The following is a 20,387-nucleotide window of genomic DNA, read 5'->3' on the forward strand; positions in this document are numbered from 1 at the left end:
TCACTTGTCTGCAACACACAACAGACAAACCCAAGCCCCCAAGCCCCGGTGTCCTCCGATCCCGCCTGCTCCGGAACTCAGGCTGAGAAGGGCTTAAAGACAAAGAGCTCTGTAGTGAGGGTGCGGAGCGCCCTCTTTCTGTCACTGCCCCAGCCCCATTCACATGCCTGGGGGGAGGGGAGCAGGGCAGGGGGATCCAGGGTGGGGGAGGCTCACACGCTGCCGGAATGGGGGCAGCTGGCACGCCTTGGGGCTGGGGTTTCCAGTGTCGCGCCTGGGGTTGGCATCTCCCTGCTGCCTGCTACAGAGACACGGTATCCCGGCATTTCCAGCGCTGAAAGCGCCGGGTCCCCCAGCCTCCCTATGCAGCTGACTGTGATCAGCAGGGCCTGGCCCCACTGGCAGCAGGGGGAGGTTTGTGTCTTAGCTCCGACTGGCTTCCCCTCGCTGTGCCGGTTCCGGCTCATTAACCCCGAGCTGCGAACGGAACCCGGGGAGAGAGGAAGCTCGCTGCTAGCCCAGATGGGCAGGTGTGCAGCAAAGAAAACGGGGCCTGCTACCCTCCAGTGTTTCCTCCCCCAGCCCTGACCTGTCTCTGCAGCCCCACAAAAGCCGTGGCCTTCACGCGCTGATCGCGGCGTTGGGGCCATTTTCTCCTTGGTTCAGCTCTCTGTGTGTCGGACTCTTCCCCTGGGCTGTGCCCCGCGGCGGGCTGTGACTGCAAAGGGATGTTTTTGTGCGCGGTTAGATTCCCTGCCCGTCACTGTGTCTCTCTGACTGTGATACACCGCCGTGTCCTCGGGTCTCAGGCCGGTCATTTGCAAATAGAGCAGGTTGCTGGGGTTGTCTCTGGAGATGGTGAATCGCCCTTTCACCGACTCAGCGTATCTCTTGTCGGTTCCGGCCCAATTACTAATGCCGGACACCCACTCGGGTCCCTTCCCGGGAGACTGTCGGTACCAGTGCATCCAGTAGTCACCAAAAGTGAACCCGGAGGCTTTACAGGAGATGCTGATAGACTCTCCTGCCATTTTCACGCCTCCCCCAGACTCCACCAGCTGAACCTGCGAATTGGCCCCTGAGGACAGAACAGAGAACGATCTTAGCCTCGTGCACAGTGACACTGGTCTCCCCGCCCCGCATCTTTTAGGGCCAGAAATCACCTTGGGGAGGTGCTGCCAGGAAAGCAAGGTGCAGCCACTGGGACCAATGGCGGAGTAAAGGAATCGGGATCCCTTGCATCTGAACGCGTGGCCGGAGGAACAGCCCTTCCCCCGCGGGCGAAGGCAGGACACACACGGTCTCTGGCGATGCGCTGGGAAAGAAATCCCGGGGCAGCGCAGCCCAGTGCCGCGCTAAGAACCAGGGCCTCTGCTCCCCAGAACTCGGACAGTCCCGCACCAGCGCGCACAGTGCCGGTGTGGAGCCAGCCATTTGGCTGCGGTTCCCCACCTCTCTGCACGGAAGGAGAAGCTGGGGACGGGGAAAGGTGTGCGCTAAAGGGGGGTTAAAATAGCCCTGAAGTTCTGCAAGCTCCGGTTTCCACTTTGAGTAAAAACCCACAGGAGAAGCTGGGTTCAGCCGAAGTTCACTAATCCCAGTTAAGAACTGGCTGGTTTTATTTCCTTTGACTGAAGTGAAAACATCCCCACTGGGGCCCAAACTGCCGGAGCTATTACAATATTTTTCAGATATGCCTCTGTCACACACAGAGAAGTATTAAACACAAATACATAGACAGCATTGAGACAGTGCCGAATAATCACTAGCTAAATTTTCCTGTGTGAGGAAGTGGGACTCTTCTTAACGTTTTCTCTGAATCGTGTGGGAGTGCCTCAGTTTCCCCTATGCAGTTCTTAAGTATCTAGGTGGTGGGATAAGGGTGTATGATCACTGCAGAGCCCTAGAGGGCAGGTGTGTGCGAGGGTCTGGACACAGAGAATGTCCAACACCCTTTTTCCTGGCAACTGATGGCCTGGGCCCTTCCCTCCCTGCAAGGAGAGAGCTAAAGGGTTTGAGAACAAAGGAATCAGGTGACCTCCTGGCCCGGGAAAGGGACAAAGCCCAGAGGAGGAGGGGCTGGAGGGAGTTTCAGTTTGGGGTTGGCTGGGGACATGGAGTGAGGGGCAGACGTGGTTGTCTGGCTCACTGCCCCCCAAAATGGACCCAGCGAAGGGGTCGGGTTCTCTGCACCTACAAGCTCTGTGTTAGACCATGTTCCTGTCATCTAATAAACCTTCTGTTTTACTGGCTGGCTGAGAGTCCCATCTGACTGCGGAGTTGGGGGACAGGACCCTCTGGCTTCCCCAGGACCCCGCCTGAGCGGACTCACTGTGGGAAGTGCACGGAGGGGCAGAGGAGGCTGAATGCTCCGAGGTCAGACCCAGGAAGGGGGAAGCCGGGTGAGCTGTGTGTCCTGCAGACAGGCTGCTCACAGAGAGGAGACTTCCTCAGAGTCCTGACTGGCTTCATGGGGAGGAGTTCCAGAGCATCGCCCGGGGACTTCGTGACATCCTGAGACCATCTCTGTGAGCTAGGTAGGAAAGTTACAATACTCACCTACAAGTTGGGGGAAGGGGGGCAGGTTCTGTGGCCTGCATTGTGCAGCAGGTCACACAGGGGTTCTCAAACTTTTTTTGCCATGCCCCCCTTTGAAATTATTTCAGGCTGTGATGACCCCTCCCCCCCTCTGAAAAAAAGTGATAGCAAATCACTGTACATACTCATAGGAGCACACTCATGATACTGCCACCCTTATTTCTGCTCTGCGCTGGCTGAGGTGCTGCCTTCAGAGCCGGGTGGCTGGAGAGCAGCGGCTGCTGTGCCCTTGTAACTGGGCCTTAATGGGTCACCAATGAGGATGCTACACGACGAACGGCTGAGAAGCAGTATCGGGGGCAGCCGTGTTAGTCTGTATCCACAAAAACAACGAGGAGTCCGGTGGCACCTTAACGACTAACCGATTTATTTGGGCATAAGCTTTTGGGGGAGGGGGGGGCAACCCACTTCTTCAGACGCATGGAGTGAAAATTACAGTCCAGGCATAGATATACTGGCACATGAAGAGAAGGGAGTTACCTTACAAGTGGAGAACCAGTGTTGTCAAGGGCAATTCAGTCAGGGTGGATGTGGTCCACCCCAATAATTGACGAGGAGGTGTCAATACCAAGAGAGGGAAAATTGCTTTTGTAGTGAGCTAGCCACTCCCAGTCCCTATTCAAGCCCAAATTGATGGTGTTAAGTTTGCAAATGAATCGTAGGTCTGCAGTTTCTCTTTGAAGTCTGTTTTTGAAGTTTTTTTCATTGAAGGATGGCTACTTTTAAATCTGTTATTGAATGTCCGGGGAGATTGAAGTGTTCTCCTACTAGTTTTTGTATGTTTCCATAGCATCAGGATCTTGGATTAATAATCTTTGAGGAAATAATGCCATTTGAACCTGTTATTTGACCATTGCAGACCATGTGGACAAGGGGGATCCAGTGGATATAGTGTATTTAGATTTTCAGAAAGCCTTTGACAAGGTCCCTCACCAAATGTATGCCCTTATGTAAATTAAGTTGTCACGGGATAAGAGGGAAGATCCTTTCATGGATTGAGAACTGGTTAAAAGACAGGGAACAAAGGGCTGGAATAAGTGGTAAATTTTCAGAATGGAGAGGGGTAACTAGTGGTGTTCCCCAATGGTCAGTCCTAGGACCAATCCTATTCAACTTATTCAATAAGTGATCTGGAGAAAGGGGTAAACAGAGAGGTGGCAAAGCTTGCAGACAATACTAAACTGCTCAAGATAGTTAAGACCAAAGCAGACTGTGAAGAACTTCAAAAAGATCTCACAAAACTAAGTGATTGGGCAACAATATGGCAAATGAAATTTAGTGTGGATAAATGTAAAGTAATGCACATTGGAAAAAATAACCCCAACTATACATACAATATGATGGGGGCTAATTTGTCTACAACTAATCAGGAAAGAGATCTTGGAGTCATCATGGATAGTTCTCTGAAGACGTCCATGCAGTGCTCAGCGGCAGTCAAAAAAGAGAACAGGATGTTAGGAATCATTAAAAAAAGGGATAGAGAATAAGACGGAGAATATCTTATTGCCCTTATATAAATCCGTGGTACACCCACATCTTGAATACTGTGTACAGATGGGGTCCCGTCATCTCACAAAAGATATACTGGCATTAGAAAAGGTTCAGAAAAGGGCAATTAAAATGATTAGGGGTTTGGAACGGGTCCCATAGGAGGACAGATTAAAGAGGTTAAGACTTTTCAGCTTGGAAAAGAGGAGACTAAGGGGGGATACGATAGAGGTCTATAAAATCATGAATGGTGCGGAGAAAGTGAATAAGGAAAAGTTATTTACTTGTTCCCATAATATAAGAACTAGAGGTCACCAAATGAAATTAATGGGGAGCAGGTTTAAAACAAAGAAAAGGAAGTTCTTCTTCACACAGCGCACAGTCAACCTGTGGAACTCCTTGCCTGAAGAAATTGTGAAGGCTAGGACTATAACAAGGTTTAAAAGAGAACTGGATAAACTCATGAAGGTTAAGTCTATTAATGGCTATTAGCCAGGATGGGTAAGGAATGGTGTCCCTAGCCTCTGTTTGTCAGAGGGTGGAGATGGATGGCAGGAGAGAGATCACCTGATGATTATCTGTTATGTTCACTCCCTCTGGGGCACCTGGTATTGGCCACTGTCGACAGACAAGATACTGGGCTGGATGGACCTTTGGTCTGAGCCAGTATGGCCATTCTTATGTTCTTATGTTCTTATTACATTACACACCAAAGAGAGTAAGCACACGAGAGTAAGCACAAAGAGAATAAGCTCCTGTTGCATTTCAGGGAGAGTTGGACAAGTCCCTTTTACTCCTTGAAAAATGTCATCTGAAGTAGACTGAGGTGCTTTATAGTAAATAAGAAATTATGCTGATTGTATCTTCCTTCTCTTCTTTATGCAGCGGGGAGAGAAATGAAGCCATGGAGATTGAGAACCAAACCAGAGTGAAAGAATTAGTCATACTAGGTGTCAAGGCTTATTCCCAGCTATGGCCCTTCAAGTGCAGAAGGTGGGAGCCTGCAAGGACTCCAAAAAATAATACTTGCCACTCCAGGCTGGTAATGCTGCCACCACCCAAGTGAAAACTGCCTTTTGACAATCCAGAAATAAACCTCACGTGGAAAGATTTTTCTAAGGTCCTCGGCTTTACCACTCCTCCCTCGGGGCAGCTGAGAAGAAAACAATAGAAAAGAGAAACTCAGCTGTTGTATCAGCTGACTAACATATGCACAGCCTCCTTACCTCCTGAGACACAGAAATCTAATCATGTTCTTAAAAAGGATACATTTTATTGAAAAAAGGATGAAAACACATCTGACAGCTCAGGCTGTTAGGGACTGAACACCAAACATGACTTTCTTGGGGTCCAGCTGAAAGGTTACAAGCAAACAAAAACAAAACAAAAGCACCTGGGGTTAGCACAGAGGAATCCACAAGCCCAAACTGAAGAATTCAATCTAATTGCATCTAACTAGACATTCCTGGTCTACTTACATATCTGGGGTTCTGAATGAGGAGTTTCTAGGTATGATGCTGATGATTTTTATACCGGGTCCAGACCCTACAGCATGTTGCTACCCTGTCTCTCTCTCAGTGGAGAGAACAAAAGACCCCTACACCCAGCAATTTTCCCCAATTTGAAAGGGTTCAGGTTCCTTACTGGTGCCCCATGTCAGGTGCCAGATCATTTTAAGCTTCCCTCTTAACCCTTTACAGATAAGGCAATTTGGGTACAGCAGCTAAGGAGGATTCTATAGCTAACTGAATGGTTGGGGAGTTACACAAGGGTGCCACCCTCCCCACCTCGTTTATCAAAGTAGGATTTCTGGGCAACTCCATATTCAAAATCCTGGTCTTCCTACTTCTTCTTTGTGGTTTATGTGATAATTCTTATGTGGTATGTGGTGATCATAGCCTTGGTGTGGAGTGATTACTGCCTCCACACTTCAAGGTTTCTCTGCAACTTGTCCTTCTCAGGGATATGGTTCACCATGGCCATCCTTCCCAAACCAATGAAAGAAATAGCTTGATGTGCTTGATGTGCTAAGATTCATCAGTGGGTGTTTCACCCAAACCTATTTCTATTTCTTCCTTGGGACCTCGGAGTATATCCTGGCAGCCATAATGTCTTTTGATAGCTACATAGCTCTTTGTAAGCGGTTGCATTACCCCACCACCATGAATGGGCAATGGCCTGTCCAGTTGATTATTGGCACTTGGTTGGCAGCCTTTATATCAGTTCTCTGCCCAACCATCTTGGTGTCCCACTTACCATTCTGCATCCCCAGTGTCATTAACCATTTCTTCTGTGACATAAGATCCCTTTTCAAACTGGCTTGTACAGACACACACATCATTGAATAGGTGATCACCCCTTTGCTAAACCTGTTCATATACAGCCTCAGGAATGAGAAAGTAAGAGATGTCTTCAAAGACATGCTCAGACAGGGAAAGCTGGTTCGCTTCAAAAGAGTCTGAAAAACTTTACATTGTGATTCGTAATTTGAAAAGATCAAGGAATGAAATGGAGGTCAAAGACGGAGTCACGGGTAAAATATTCAGATGAATCAAAATGACTTAGGATCCTAAATTCCATTTTTACTAGTGATTTAGGGCCAGATTTTTAAAGAAATATGGCATCTAAAGATGCATATACATGCCTGGTGGAACGTTCAAAAGGATTTCAATGTAAAAATCCCATTAAGTGCCTACCTGCATCTAACAAAATACTTTCTTTGATCCAAACAGGAATTTTTAACAACTTTTTAAATTCTCCACTAATTCCAAAAAGTTTCACTTTTGGTCCAAACCAATTTTTGCCTCCCCTGACGCTCCCTGATTCTTTGGAACCACCGCTGGACTGAACTCCCACCTCCAAACGACTGCACCTTTTGCTGTCCCTGTGAGTCGCAACTCAAAGGAGGAAGGAGACAGAGACCCCATGTGGAAGAACAATACTACAACAGTGAATGAGTTCATGGCACAAACCATCCCGATGTGCAGGAAGAATAGCAAATATGGCAGGTAACCATCTTGACTTAACAGTGAAATCTTCAGTGAACTTAAACTCAAAAAGGAATCTGACAAGAAGTGGAAATTTGGACAGATGATGGGGGAGGAGTATAAAAATATTGCTAGAGCATGCAGGGGTGTAATCAGGAAGGCCAAGGCACAATTGGTGTTGCAGCTAGCAAGGGATGTGAAGGAAAACAAGAAGGGTTTCTACACATATGTTAGCACCAAGAAGAAGGTCAGGGAAAATGTGGGACCCTTACTGAATAGGGGAGGCAACATAGTGACAGATGATGTGGAAAAAGATGAAGTATTCAATGCTTTTTTTGCCTCGGTCGACACAGACAAGGTCAGTTCCCAGACTACTGCACTGGGCAACACGGTATGGGGAGGAGGTGAGCAGCCCTCAGTGGTGAAAGAACAGGTTAAGGACTATTTAGAAAAGCTGAACATGCACAGGTCCATGGGTCCAGATCTAATGCATCCGAGGGTGCTGGGGGAGTTGGTTGATGTGATTACAGAGCCAGTGGCCATTATCTTTGAAAAGTTGTGGCGATCAGGGGAGGTCCCGGATGATTGGGAAAAGGCAAATATAGAGCCCATATTTAAAAAGGGAAGAAAGAGAACCCAGGGAACTACAGACCGGTCAGCCTCGCTTCAGTCCCTGGCAAAATCATGAAGCAGGTCCTCAAGGAATCCATTTTGAAGCACTCGGAGGAGAGGAAAGTGATCAGGAACAGTCAGCATGGATTCACCAAGGGCAAGTCATGCCTGACCAACCTGACTGCCTTCTATGATGAGATAACCGGCTCTATGGATATGGGGAAAGCGGTGGATGTGATATATCTTGACTTTAGCAAAGCTTTTGATACAGTCTCCCACAGTATTTTTGTCAGCAAGTTAAGAAGTATGGATTGGATGAATGGACTATAAAGTGGATAGAAAGCTGGCTAGATGTCAGGCTCAACAGGTAGTGATCAATGGCTTGATGACTAGTTGGCAGCCAATATCAAGCAGAGTGCCCCAGGTGTCAGTCCTGGGGCTGGTTTTGTTCAACATCTTTATTAATGATCTGGATGATGGGATAAATTGCGCCCTCAGCAAGTTTGGAGATGACACTAAGCTGGGGGGAGTGGTAGATACGCTGGAGGGTAGGGATATGGTCCAGAGTGACCTGGACAAATTGGAGGATTGGGCCAAAATAAATCTGAAGAGCTTCAACAAGGACAAGTGCAGAGTCCTGCACTTAGGAAGGAAGAATCCCATGCACAGCTACAGGCTGGGGACCAACTGGCTAAGCAGCAGTTCTGCAGAAAAGGACCTAGGGATTACAGTGGACGAGAAGCTGGATATGAGTCAGCAGTGTGCCCTTGTTGCCAAGAAGGCCAATGGCATTTTGGGCTGTATAAGTAGGGGCATTGCCGGCAGATCGAGGGACGTGATCGTTCCCCTCGATTCAGCACTGGTGAGGCCACACCTGGAGTATTGCATCCAGTTTTGGTCCCCTCACTACAGAAGGATGTGGACAAATTGGAGAGAGTCCAGCAGAGGGCCACAAAAATGATTAGGGGACTGGAACACATGACTTATGAGGAGAGGCTGAGGGAACTGGGGTTATTTAGTCCACAGTAGAGAAGAGTGAGGCAGATTTGATAGCAGCCTTCAACTACCTGAAAGGGGGTTCCAAAGAGGATGGAGCTCGGCCGTTCTCAGTGGTGGCAGATGACAGAACAAGAAGTAATGGTCTCAAGTTGCAGTGGGGGAGGTTTAGGTTGGATATTAGGAAAAACTTTTTCACTAGGAGGGTGGTGAAACACTGGAATGCATTACTGAGGAGGTGGTGGAATCTCCTTCCTTAGAAGTTTTTAAGGTGAGGTTTGACAAAGCCCTGGCTGGGATGATTTAGTTGGTGTTGGTCCTGCTTTGAGCATGGGGTTGGACTAGATGACCTCCTGAGTTCTCTTCCAACCCTAATATTCTATGATTCTATCATTCTCTGGGGCTTCCCTGTTGGTCATGGTTTTCACATTGTGTTCTTCTCAGTCATTTTACTCATGAACATCCTGGTCATCATAAGCAACGGCCTTATTGTGGTCATCGTGAGGACCAGTCACAAGCTGCACACCCAAATATACTTTTTCCTGAGCAACCTCTCATTCCTGGAGACCTGGTAACACCACAGCCATGGTTCCCAAAATGCTAGAGACCTTTGCAGCAGTTGAGACTAAAATTTACATGTACTGCTGCCTCGTTCAGGCTTTCTTCCATTTCTTCCTGGGCAGCACTGAGTTCTTCATCCTGGCTGTGATGTCTTTAAACCACTATCTGGCCATCTGCAAACCCTTGCTATACGCCACAATCATGACCAGCAAAGTCTACCTCCAGCTGTCTGCAGGGGTGTCAAGTTTCCTTCCCCACTCGGAACTTTAGGGTACAGATGTGGGGACCTGCATGAAAACCCGCTAAGCTTATTTTTACCACCTTAGGTTAAAACGTCCCCAAGGTACAAACTATTTTACCTTTTGCCCTTGGACTTTATTGCTGCCACCACCAAACGTCTAACTGGCACATTACCGGGAAAGAGCCCGTTTGGAAATGTCTTTCCCCCCAGAATCTTCCCAAACCCTACACCCCCTTTCCTGGGGAAGGTTTGATAAAAATCCTCACCAATTTGCATAGGAGAACACAGACCCAAACCCTTGGATCTTAAGAACAATGAAAAAGCAATCAGGTTCTTAAAAGAAGAATTTTAATAGAAGAAAAAGTAAAAGAATCACCTCTGTAAAATCAGGATGGTAAATACCTTACAGGGTAATCAGATTCAAAACATAGAGAATCCCTCTAGGCAAAACCTTAAGTTACAAAAAGACACAAAAACAGGAATCTACATTCCATTCAGCACAGCTTATTTTCTCAGCCATTTAACAAAATCAGAATCTAACGCATATCTAGCTAGATTACTTACTAAGTTCTAAGACTCCATTCCTGTTCTGTCCCTGGCAAAAGCATCACACAGACCGAGAGAGAGAGGCTTTGTTTCTCCTTCCCCCCAGCTTTTGAAAGTATCTTGTCTCCTCATTGGTCATTTTGGTCAGGAGCCAGTGAGGTTATCCTAGCTTCTTAACCCTTTACAGGTGAAAGGGTTTTTCCTCTGGCCAGGAGGGATTTTAAAGGTGTTTACCCTTCCCTTTATATTTATGACAAGGGGCTTGATTCGGGGGCTTCAGGGCTATATTCTTCCCAACTATTCTGGTCTTCCATCTGCCCTTATTCGACTCCAACATCATCAACTATTGCTGCTGTGACATTGGGCTGATCTTAAAAATAGCCTGCACTGATACCCGCCTCATTGAGTTACTGGGTTTCCTGGCTGCAATCACAGTTATTCTCGGTTCCTTGATGTTCACCATGGTATCCTTCATCTGTATAATAACCACCATCCTCCACATCCCCTCCGCAACAGGGTGCCAGAAGGTATTTTCTACCTGCGCTTCCCAGCTGACTATAGTCTAGATACTCTACAGGGCTGTTATGTTTATGTATCTGAGGCCCAGTGTGCATTCCTCGTTCACTCTCTACAAAGTGGTGTCAGTGCTAAATACTGTCTTCACCCCCTTGCTGAACCCTTTTATTTACACGATAAGGAACAAGAAGGTGAAGGCGGCCTCTGGACTGCTGTGAGCAAAAAAATGGGTTTCCTGAAGCCTGGCTGCTTTTCTATGGTGGAAAAAAACCTAGTTGCTAGGAATGGAATTTTCAAAGAAGCCTAAGGGAATCAAGCACATTAATTCAAAGCGATTAGCGTGCATAAATCTCTTAGGCTGCTTTGAAAATCCCAGCCTACATGAGGTGACCAGGAGATACCCAAGTTATAAATACCAGAATAAGATTGACTTGCTCTGCAGACGGCCAGCAAATATTAATCAAACCAATGCATCCCCCTACACAGCCAGTGATGAGGATTTAAGTGAGACAAAGAACCGTACAGCTCAGAGGGGCAGCACAAGGCCTGTGTATCACAGTCATCAGCAAGAGTTGAACCCGCAACGCTAAAAGCCTGAGCTTTTGCCTTACCTGAGAGCTGTTATCATCTTAGGTTGACTAACCACTAGAATGGGATAAGCATGAGAGCTGGTCTGGAATTTTTCAGTTAAACATTTTTTTTTTTTATTGGGGAATGCCAATTCATCAAAAGCAAAATATTCTGTGAAAACACATTTGTTCCAGTGAAACTTTCCCAGGAAGGTTTCTGACATCAGTTCTCCCAAGCCAATGGCTCATCGGGCTCACTCAGTTAAGGCACATCAGTTTCATAGCTAACAGTACACAGGAGAGTGAGGAGCCAGCGTCATGTCGACATGCCTTTGAATGCCCTAACCCAGTGGTCCTCAAAGCCGGTCCACCACTTGTACAGGAAAAGCCCCTGGCAGGCCGGGCCGGTTTGTTTACCTGCTGCATCCGCAGGTTCTGGCGATCGTGGCTCCCACTGGCTGTGGTTCGCCGCTCCAGGCCAATGGGGGCTGCAGGAAGTGGCGCAGGCCAAGGGATGTGCTTACTGCCCTTCCTGTAGCCCCCATTGGCCTGGAGCAGCAAACCGCAGCCAGTGGGAGCCGCGATCGGCCGAACCTGCAGACGCGGCAGGTAAACAAACCGGCCTGGCCCACCAGGGGCTTTCCCTGAACAAGCGGCGGATCAGCTTTGAGAACCACTGCCCTAACCGAATGGATCGGGTACCCATTTTGCAGATGGGTAAACCAGACTTGGCCTTTCACTATGAGATCAAGCGAGACTCAACCCCATGACCTTCAGGAGTGCAGTCAAACAGACTCACTGCATGTCCAGGCTGGACTTTCTGAAAGCAAACCCACACTTTTAGGCTTGGAAAAGAGACAACTAAGGGGGGATATGACTGAGGTCTATAAAATCATGACTGGTGTGGAGAATGTAAATAAGGAAGTCTTATTTACTCTTTCTCATAACACAAGAAGTAGGGGGTCACCCAATCTAATTAATAGGCAGCAGGTGTAAAATAAACAAAAGGAAGTATTTCTTCACACAACGCACAGTCAACCTGTGGAACTCTTTGCCAGAGGATGTTGTGAAGGCCAAGACTATAACAGGGTTCAAAAAAGAACTAGATAAATTCATGGAGGATAGGTCCATCAATGGCTATTAGCCAAGATGAGCAGGGATGGTGTCCCTAGCTTCTGTTTGCCAGAGGCTAGGAGTAGGCGGCAGGGGATAGATCATTTGATGATGACCTGTTCTCTTCATTCCGTCCGGGGCACCTGGCATTGGCCATTGTCGTACTGGGTTAGATTGACCTTTTGTTTGACGCAGTATGGCCGGTCTTATGTTCCAATGTTCTTACATAATAGCCATTAGCCTGGTAATTAGGGTACTTACCTGTGATATGGAAGATCCTGATTCAGACTGGGGACTTGAAGCTGGAGCTCCCAAATTCCAGGTGAGTGCCCAAACCTCCATACTATAGAGTCAGTCTTTTTCTCTCTGTCCCAATGAATATTTGATTATTCACACAAAGTGGAACAGCTCCATCTACCTCAAAGGATTAAGTATTTCATAGACCTTGTGCTGGCCCTGTATGTCAAGGGGAATTTCATGCTTGAAACTATATTTATGTCAGTAACTTGGGTGTATTTTTCAGTGAAATCGCCAGTGTTATGGTGAGGAAGCTACTGAAACCTTCCTGGTGGCCCCCATTACATTGCTCAGTCACGATTTTTATTTGTTTATTTGTTTTTAATTGGGGGGTGGGGGTAGACACAAGTCCTAGGTTTGCTCGCAGCTTGCTAGACTCAGAAGCCCATTATGCATCTTCTGGTACCTGCACAGCACTCCAGCTACGCTTCCTGGAGGGAGCAGTTGCCCTTTCATGGTAATACCCCTCCAGGAAGGTCACTGAGGTTTGAAACAAGGACTATCATCAGCTCTAAAACCAGGCATCTAGTGGGTGGCTGTTTTAGCAGGCAGCTGTCGCAGACGCTCAGGTGACGTCTACACTGAGGGCGGCCCGTGGGGGACAGGCACTGCGTGTGTAGCGACCTGCCGCAGTACAAGGCCGGCTGTGTCTAGATTTGCCACACCACAGTGTCAGGCCCTGGCGGTGGGGAGGCAGCGGGACACGACACTACCAGTCGCAATGTAGAGGTGGACGGCACTGCCCAGGTGTGCGGAGAGCCTGCGTAGGGTATATGCCCTGGGGGGCGAAGGCATGTGGGGCACTTTCTTCTTCTCTGCCCGCCAAAGCTGGGCCTCACCATCTACGCGGCTGCTTAAACCTCTGCTAGCCGGCCATGCAGTGTGAGTCTGCCGCACGCTGCCGTAAGGGGAGACGTACGCTTCGGCTGAGATTTTCAAAGCTGCGAAAGGGGATTTGGACACCCAATTTCTAGTAAATTAATCAAATCTATCTATCTATCCATCCCCATGCATCCCCTTATCTCTCTCTCTCTCTCTCCTCATACACCCCATCTATCTAATCTAATCTATCTATCTATCTATTCTCGTACACCCACTCTATTTATCTATCTCCACACACACACCCTCTCTTTCTCTCTGTTGTATCTGAATTCTTCCCACATGACTTTAAACAAAATTCTCTCTTTCTCCTCTATAATTCCTGGAATAATTTGAGATTTTTCACTTTTTCTCTCTTCTCTAAAACTATCTTTTCCTATACATAGCCATTGATATAATACAGAGACATAGTCTGTATTACTGTTTGTTAGTCATTGAATACGTGTATAATTGCCTTCTTGGTATTCCCTTGCAATGCTTGTAATCCTAAATTTCTTAATCATTATTCAAAAACAATCAAACGATGGGACCAACCCCTGAATTAATATAAACCCAGCTAAAATGTATCTGTGTCTAAGGGATGAATCTACACTGCACCCTAGTGAGGATAGAATAGATATAACCCTGCTAGATTTTCACATGCCAAAAGTATATGAGGTATTGTTGCCCGCACGCCAAGAGTTTTTGCAGGGCTAGAACTAGGTGTCTCTCACTGTGTGTCTAGCACAGTAATACACAGCCGTGTCTTCCGCTCTCAGGCTGCGGAGCTGCAGATACACGGTGCTGATGGAGTTTTCTGTCGAGATGGTGACTCTGTTTTTCATGGAGTCGGCATAGCTAGTAGCACCATCTTCAGGGTCAATTATTCCAACCCAAACCAGTCCTTTCCCAGGAGTCTGTATTGATCCAATACATATGGTAGGCGGTGAGAGTGAAGCCTGAGGTTTTACAGGATATTTTCACAGACTCTCCGGGCTTCTTCATTTCTGCCCCAGATTGGACCAGCTGAACCTCGGATTGGACACCTGTAGGGAAGGCATATAATGAATATTGGAACAGCAGATTTATCCCCATTATTCCAGCATCCTCTGAATCCCTCATGTTCTCAAATTACCTGGATGAGCTGCCATTAAGCAAGGATAAATTAAAATACGCCTCATATTTATTATCCTCTGCAGCCAAATCAAACACCGATATTCTGGGCTGGAAAAGCAGGTGACAGCCTCGCTGTTTCAATGTGGTTATTCTAGAGGGGGAAAGAGGTTGGCTTTTTAAACAGGAAACTCCCCACAGACTTTGCATAAATACTCAAAAGCAGCAAGACACTTGGGCCCAGTTTCTGATCATCACACTCATGTGGGGGAGTCGCTCACCCATCTAGTGGAAACTTTGAGGACAATGAGTTAGGCTTTTATTTTAGGCACAACCCTGAAAGGATCTGCACCAGCCCAGGGCTAACCCTGGGAGGCGTTGTGTCTCAGAGATACGGTTCTGATTCACACCTCTTCCTGTGCTCCCTTCGTCTTCCCAGGGTGTAATCCAGTTCCTCTTAGGCCAGTTATGGACGGATTCTCGTTTACTTCAGTAGGGTTGGATCAGGCCTTTACTGCTGGAAATTATGGGCACTCAATAACTCCCTGTCCCTTACATCAGCTAAAGTGACCTTTGAGTAGGGGAGTGGAGCCAAGGCTCTGCCAATCCCTAGTCCCGCTTTTTCACCTCCTCCTGGGAGAAGGAATAAGCAGCAGATTAGCCTTGTCTCATACCTCTGCACCCAGATCGGCCAACATGAGATGTATTTTCTGTTGCCTAGATTCATCATTTCCAGGGCCAGGTTGGACCACTGGGATCATCTAGCCTGACCTCCTGTGTAACACAGGCCAGAGAATTTCCTCCAGTTGCTCCTGCGTTCGGCCCATTTCCTTGTCTTTGATTAAAATACATCTTTCAGAAAGGCATCCAGGTGTAACTTGACCGAGATTTCCAAAACTCCCTTAAGTATTTGGATCCCCAACTCCTCTGAATGGGAGCAGATCCCTTAGGAATTTTCAATATATCAGTTGTGGATTCTGTTTATGAAAATCATGACAGGTGAGACAGTCTATAGTTTTAAAGCAATATAAACCAGCACTGCTATCTTTAAATTATGTTAATTTTCTTTTCTTTGATGCTGGATGGACTTTAAGTAAAATGTTTTCCTCACATAAAAACGTTGTGGGAAAACTTTAAAAGTATTTTCATCTTTCTGTGGCATTCCCTCAGTTTCATATTGATTTATCTCTTCATTCTGTCTTTTTCAGTGCACTCAAGGAAAAAGTCTTACTTCTGAGATGTTTTAAAGGTGGAATGATCTTCCAAGGAAAGTGATGGATTCCACATAATTATGAACAAATGAACTGCGTCCTGAACAGATAAGAACAGAATAGACTAGACTAGAACGCCGTAGAGTAGATAACCCTCCACTGCCCTACAGGGGATTAGCAGTAGATGTGTGACCTGGCAAGGCTGGAGCATATGTTCAGTCTACAATATTGTGTTTCCTCTCTACAGAGAGTTTTTGCATGGCTTTAAATAAGCTTCTTCTCAGTGTGTGTCTAGCACAGTAATACACAGCGGTGTCTTCTATTCTCAGGCTGTTGAGTTGGAGATACGCAGTGCTGATGGAATTATCTGTGGTAATGGTGAACCTCCCTTAAAAGGACTCGGAATATTTTGTTTCACTATCTGCAGGGTCAATTCTTCCTACCCAAACAAGACCTTTCCCGGGAGCCTGGCTGATCCAATGCATGTAGAAAGAAGTGAAAGTGAACCCTGAGGTTTTACAGGATAGCTTCACAGACTCGCGGGGCTTCTTAATTTCTGCACCAGATTGGACCAGCTGAATCTCCGACTGGACTCCTGTGGAAAAGTATATCATATATGTGGATTTGTGCAGGAAATGGCCTAACTTCATTATCATGCACATTGTGTAAAGAGTTGTCACTTTGGATGGGCTATCACCAGCAGGAGAGTGAATTTGTGTGGGGGGGTGGAGGGTGAGAAAACCTGGATTTGTGCTGGAAATGGCCTAACCTGAAGATTACTTTAGATAAGCTATTACCAGCAGGACAGTGGGGTGGGAGGAGGTATTGTTTCATATTCTCTGTGTATATATAAAGTCTGCTGCAGTTTCCACGGTATGCATCTGATGAAGTGAGCTGTAGCTCACGAAAGCTCATGCTCAAATAAATTGGTTAGTCTCTAAGGTGCCACAAGGACTCCTTTTCTTTTTGCGAATACAGACTAACACGGCTGTTACTCTGAAACCTATCATAAATATTGACATTCCAGATTTATCTCTAATACCCCAGAATCACACGAATCCCCTATGTTTTCCATTTGCCTGGACAAAGTGCCATCAAGCAAAGAGAAATTAAAATATGCCTCATATTTACTGTCCTCTGCAGCCAAACTAAATGTCGATATTCTGAGCTGTAAAAGCAAGTGACAGCCCTGCTGTTTTGACGTGATTATTTGAGAGGGGGAAAGAGGTTGGCTTGTAAACAGGAAGTTCCCCACAGACTTTGCATAAACACTCATTAATTAGCCTAATTAGTGTGGAGGAGAGCAGAAGAATTACTTCTTGTGTCTTTAGAGTAACAGCCGTGCTAGTCTGTATTCACAAACAGAAAAGGAGTACTTGTGGCACCTTAGAGACAAACCATTTTATTTGAGCATAAGCTTTCGTGAGCTACAGCTCACTTCATCGGATGCATAAAGTGGAAAATGCAGTGAGGATGTTTTATACACACAGACCACGAAAAATTTGGTGTTTATCACTTCAAAAGGTTTTCTCTCCCCCCACCCCAGTCTCCTGCTGGTAATAGCTTATCTAAAGTGATCACTCTCCTTACAATGTGTATGATAATCAAGGTGGGCCATTTCCAGCACAAATCCAGGGTTTAACAAGAACATCTGAGGAACAGTGGGGGGTGGGGGAGAGGTAGGAAAAAACAAGGGGAAATAGGTTACCTTTCATACTGACTTAGCCATTCCCAGCCTCTATTCAAGCCTAAGTCAGCAAGTTAAGGAAGTATGGGCTGGATGAATGCACTATAGGGTGGGTAGAAAGCTGGCTAGATTGTCGGGCTCAACGGGTAGTGATCAATGGCTCCATGTCTAGTTGGCAGCCGGTGTCAAGTGGAGTGCCCCAGGGGTCGGTCCTGGGGCCGGTTTTGTTCAATATCTTCATAAATGATCTGGAGGATGGTGTGGATTGCACTCTCAGCAAATTTGCGGACGATACTAAACTGGGAGGAGTGGTAGATACGCTGGAGGGGAGGGATAGGATACAGAAGGACCTAGACAAATTGGAGGATTGGGCCAAAAGAAATCTGATGAGGTTCAATAAGGATAAGTGCAGGGTCCTGCACTTAGGACGGAAGAATCCAATGCACCGCTACAGACTAGGGACCGAATGGCTAGGCAGCAGTTCTGCGGAAAAGGACCTAGGGGTGACAGTGGACGAGAAGCTGGATATGAGTCAGCAGTGTGCCCTTGTTGCCAAGAAGGCCAATGGCATTTTGGGATGTATACGTAGGGGCATAGCGAGCAGATCGAGGGACGTGATCGTCCCCCTCTATTCGACATTGGTGAGGCCTCATCTGGAGTACTGTGTCCAGTTTTGGGCCCCACACTACAAGAAGGATGTGGATAAATTGGAGAGAGTCCAGCGAAGGGCAACAAAAATGATTAGGGGTCTAGAACACATGACTTATGAGGACAGGCTGAGGGAGCTGGGATTGTTTAGCCTGCAGAAGAGAAGAATGAGGGGGGATTTGATAGCTGCTTTCAACTACCTGAAAGGGGGTTCCAAAGAGGATGGCTCTAGACTGTTCTCAATGGTAGCAGATGACAGAACGAGGAGTAATGGCTTCAAGTTGCAGTGGGGGAGGTTTAGATTGGATATTAGGAAAAACTTTTTCACTAAGAGGGTGGTGAAACACTGGAATGCGTTGCCTAGGGAGGTGGTGGAATCTCCTTCCTTGGAAGTTTTTAAGGTCAGGCTTGACAAAGCCCTGGCTGGGATGATTTAACTGGGAATTGGTCCTGCTTCGAGCAGGGGGTTGGACTAGATGACCTTCAGGGGTCCCTTCCAACCCTGATATTCTATGATTCTATGATTCTATGATTCTATGATTCTAAGTTAATTGAATCCAATTTGCAAATGAATTCCAATTCAGCAGTCTCTCGCTGGAGTCTGGTTTTGAAGTTTTTCTGTTGTAATATCGCAACTTTCATGTCTGTAATCATGTGACCAGGGAGATTGAAGTGTTCTCCAACCGGTTTATGAATGTTATAATTCTTGACGTCTGATTTGTGTCCATTTATTCTTTTATGTTGAGACTGTCCAGTCTGACCAATGTACATGGCAGAGGGGCATTGCTGGCACATGATGGCATATATCACATTGGTGGATGTGCAGGTGAACGAGCCTCTGATAGTGTGGCTGATGTGATTAGGCCCTGTGATGGTGTCCCCTGAATAGACATGTGGGAACAGTTGGTAATGGGCTTTGTTGCAAGGATAGGTTCCTGGGTTAGTGGTTCTGTTGTGTGGTGTGTGGTTGTCTGGTGAGTGTGTATAAAACATCCTCACTGCATTTTCCACTTTATGCATCCGATGAAGTGAGCTGTAGCTCACGAAAGCTTATGCTCAAATAAATTGGTTAGTCTCTAAGGTGCCACTAGTCCTCCTTTTCTTTTTGCGAATACAGACTAACACAGCTGCTACTCTGAAAGCTAAACAGAGAAGCCCAAGAAAGGAGTCAGGGACAGGGGATGTCAGTTGCTTCATTTCACCCTGTAGATCGGTGCCACAGCCAAGAACAGAACCAACATTTCCTGATTCCGGCTCCAGTGGCCTAAGGAGCAAACCAGGCTGCTCCCTGATCACCATCTGATTGAAGAACACAAGCTAAAAGTGCAGACAGCAAAGCCCTGCGTCTCTCAGGGTAAAACGTAAAACCCTTTAGACAAGACCTAGAACAGGGCCTGTTCACCAGGGGCCCCATATTTTGAGGACTGATGTGGGACTCTGTTGCTGAAGGGCCCTTTCCTGTCCATAGGCCCAGGGGTGAAGTCCGTGTGCGAGAGAGAGATGGGTGAGGGAGAGGAGGCCAGTCCCAGGGGAGATACTGTCGGGGAGGAAGCCAGGCAGCGATCACTGTGCGTCTGTGGCACAGCAGTAGGTAGCGGAGTCTGCAGCCGTGAGCCGGTCTATCTTTAGCCTGCCAGCGGAGCCGCTGGTGGAGGGGGTGACCCGTCCTTTGAACTCATCCGCGATGTAGACGGTGTAGCCTGGTCTGAAGGATGCTATCCGGACCAGACTTTTCCCCTGGGGCAGGCGCAACCATTGCATATGACGGTCATTGACATTGTACCCAGAAACGGTCCAGTCCAGCGTAATGGAGTTCCCTGGCTCTGCCTGGGCAGAACTTGGCTGGGTCAAAGTGATCGCGGCCACCCAGCCTGTAAAAGAAAGAGAACAGAGACAGGATTATACCACACCAGAGCAGGGGCCCCTCTAGTCTCCAAAATGCATGACAGTCACAAAATGACCTGCCCAGACAAAACGAAGTTTTCCCCTCAGCCCAGGGTCACAGACTGGGTTAAATACCAGAGTTGCCATCCAGTGCTTTCATCAATTCCTTAGAGACATGACAAAACCCCAACACCTGACAAGAGTCTGCATTTCCCTGCTCACCTGACAAGCTGCACCATGAGATAATGCAAAGACAGCGTAACGGCAGCATGACTGCCGCTGATTTCTGCTTTAGCACAGCGGCGTTGTGTGAAATATTCCCTCTGAAGCTATCGCCCTAAATTCTTATCTCCTCCAGGGAAGGTAAACGGTTCTGCATTTCAGAAGCTTTGCATCCGCCTTCTGTCTCTCCCCGCCTACTCTCCACCCACCCGCTGACTAATGGAGTAGGACGCAGGAGAT

At 47.1% G+C, this 20,387-nt stretch overlaps 1 pseudogene; it reads left to right on the forward strand.

Moving 5' to 3' along the window:
* The first annotated feature begins 9,136 nt into the window (after positions 1 to 9,136).
* On the forward strand, positions 9,137 to 10,763 carry LOC144273292 (olfactory receptor 6X1-like; annotated as a pseudogene).
* The last annotated feature ends 9,624 nt before the right edge of the window (positions 10,764 to 20,387 follow it).

Source organism: Eretmochelys imbricata, chromosome 13, assembly GCF_965152235.1.
Source record: "Eretmochelys imbricata isolate rEreImb1 chromosome 13, rEreImb1.hap1, whole genome shotgun sequence".
In the NCBI taxonomy this organism is placed as follows: domain Eukaryota; kingdom Metazoa; phylum Chordata; order Testudines; family Cheloniidae; genus Eretmochelys; species Eretmochelys imbricata.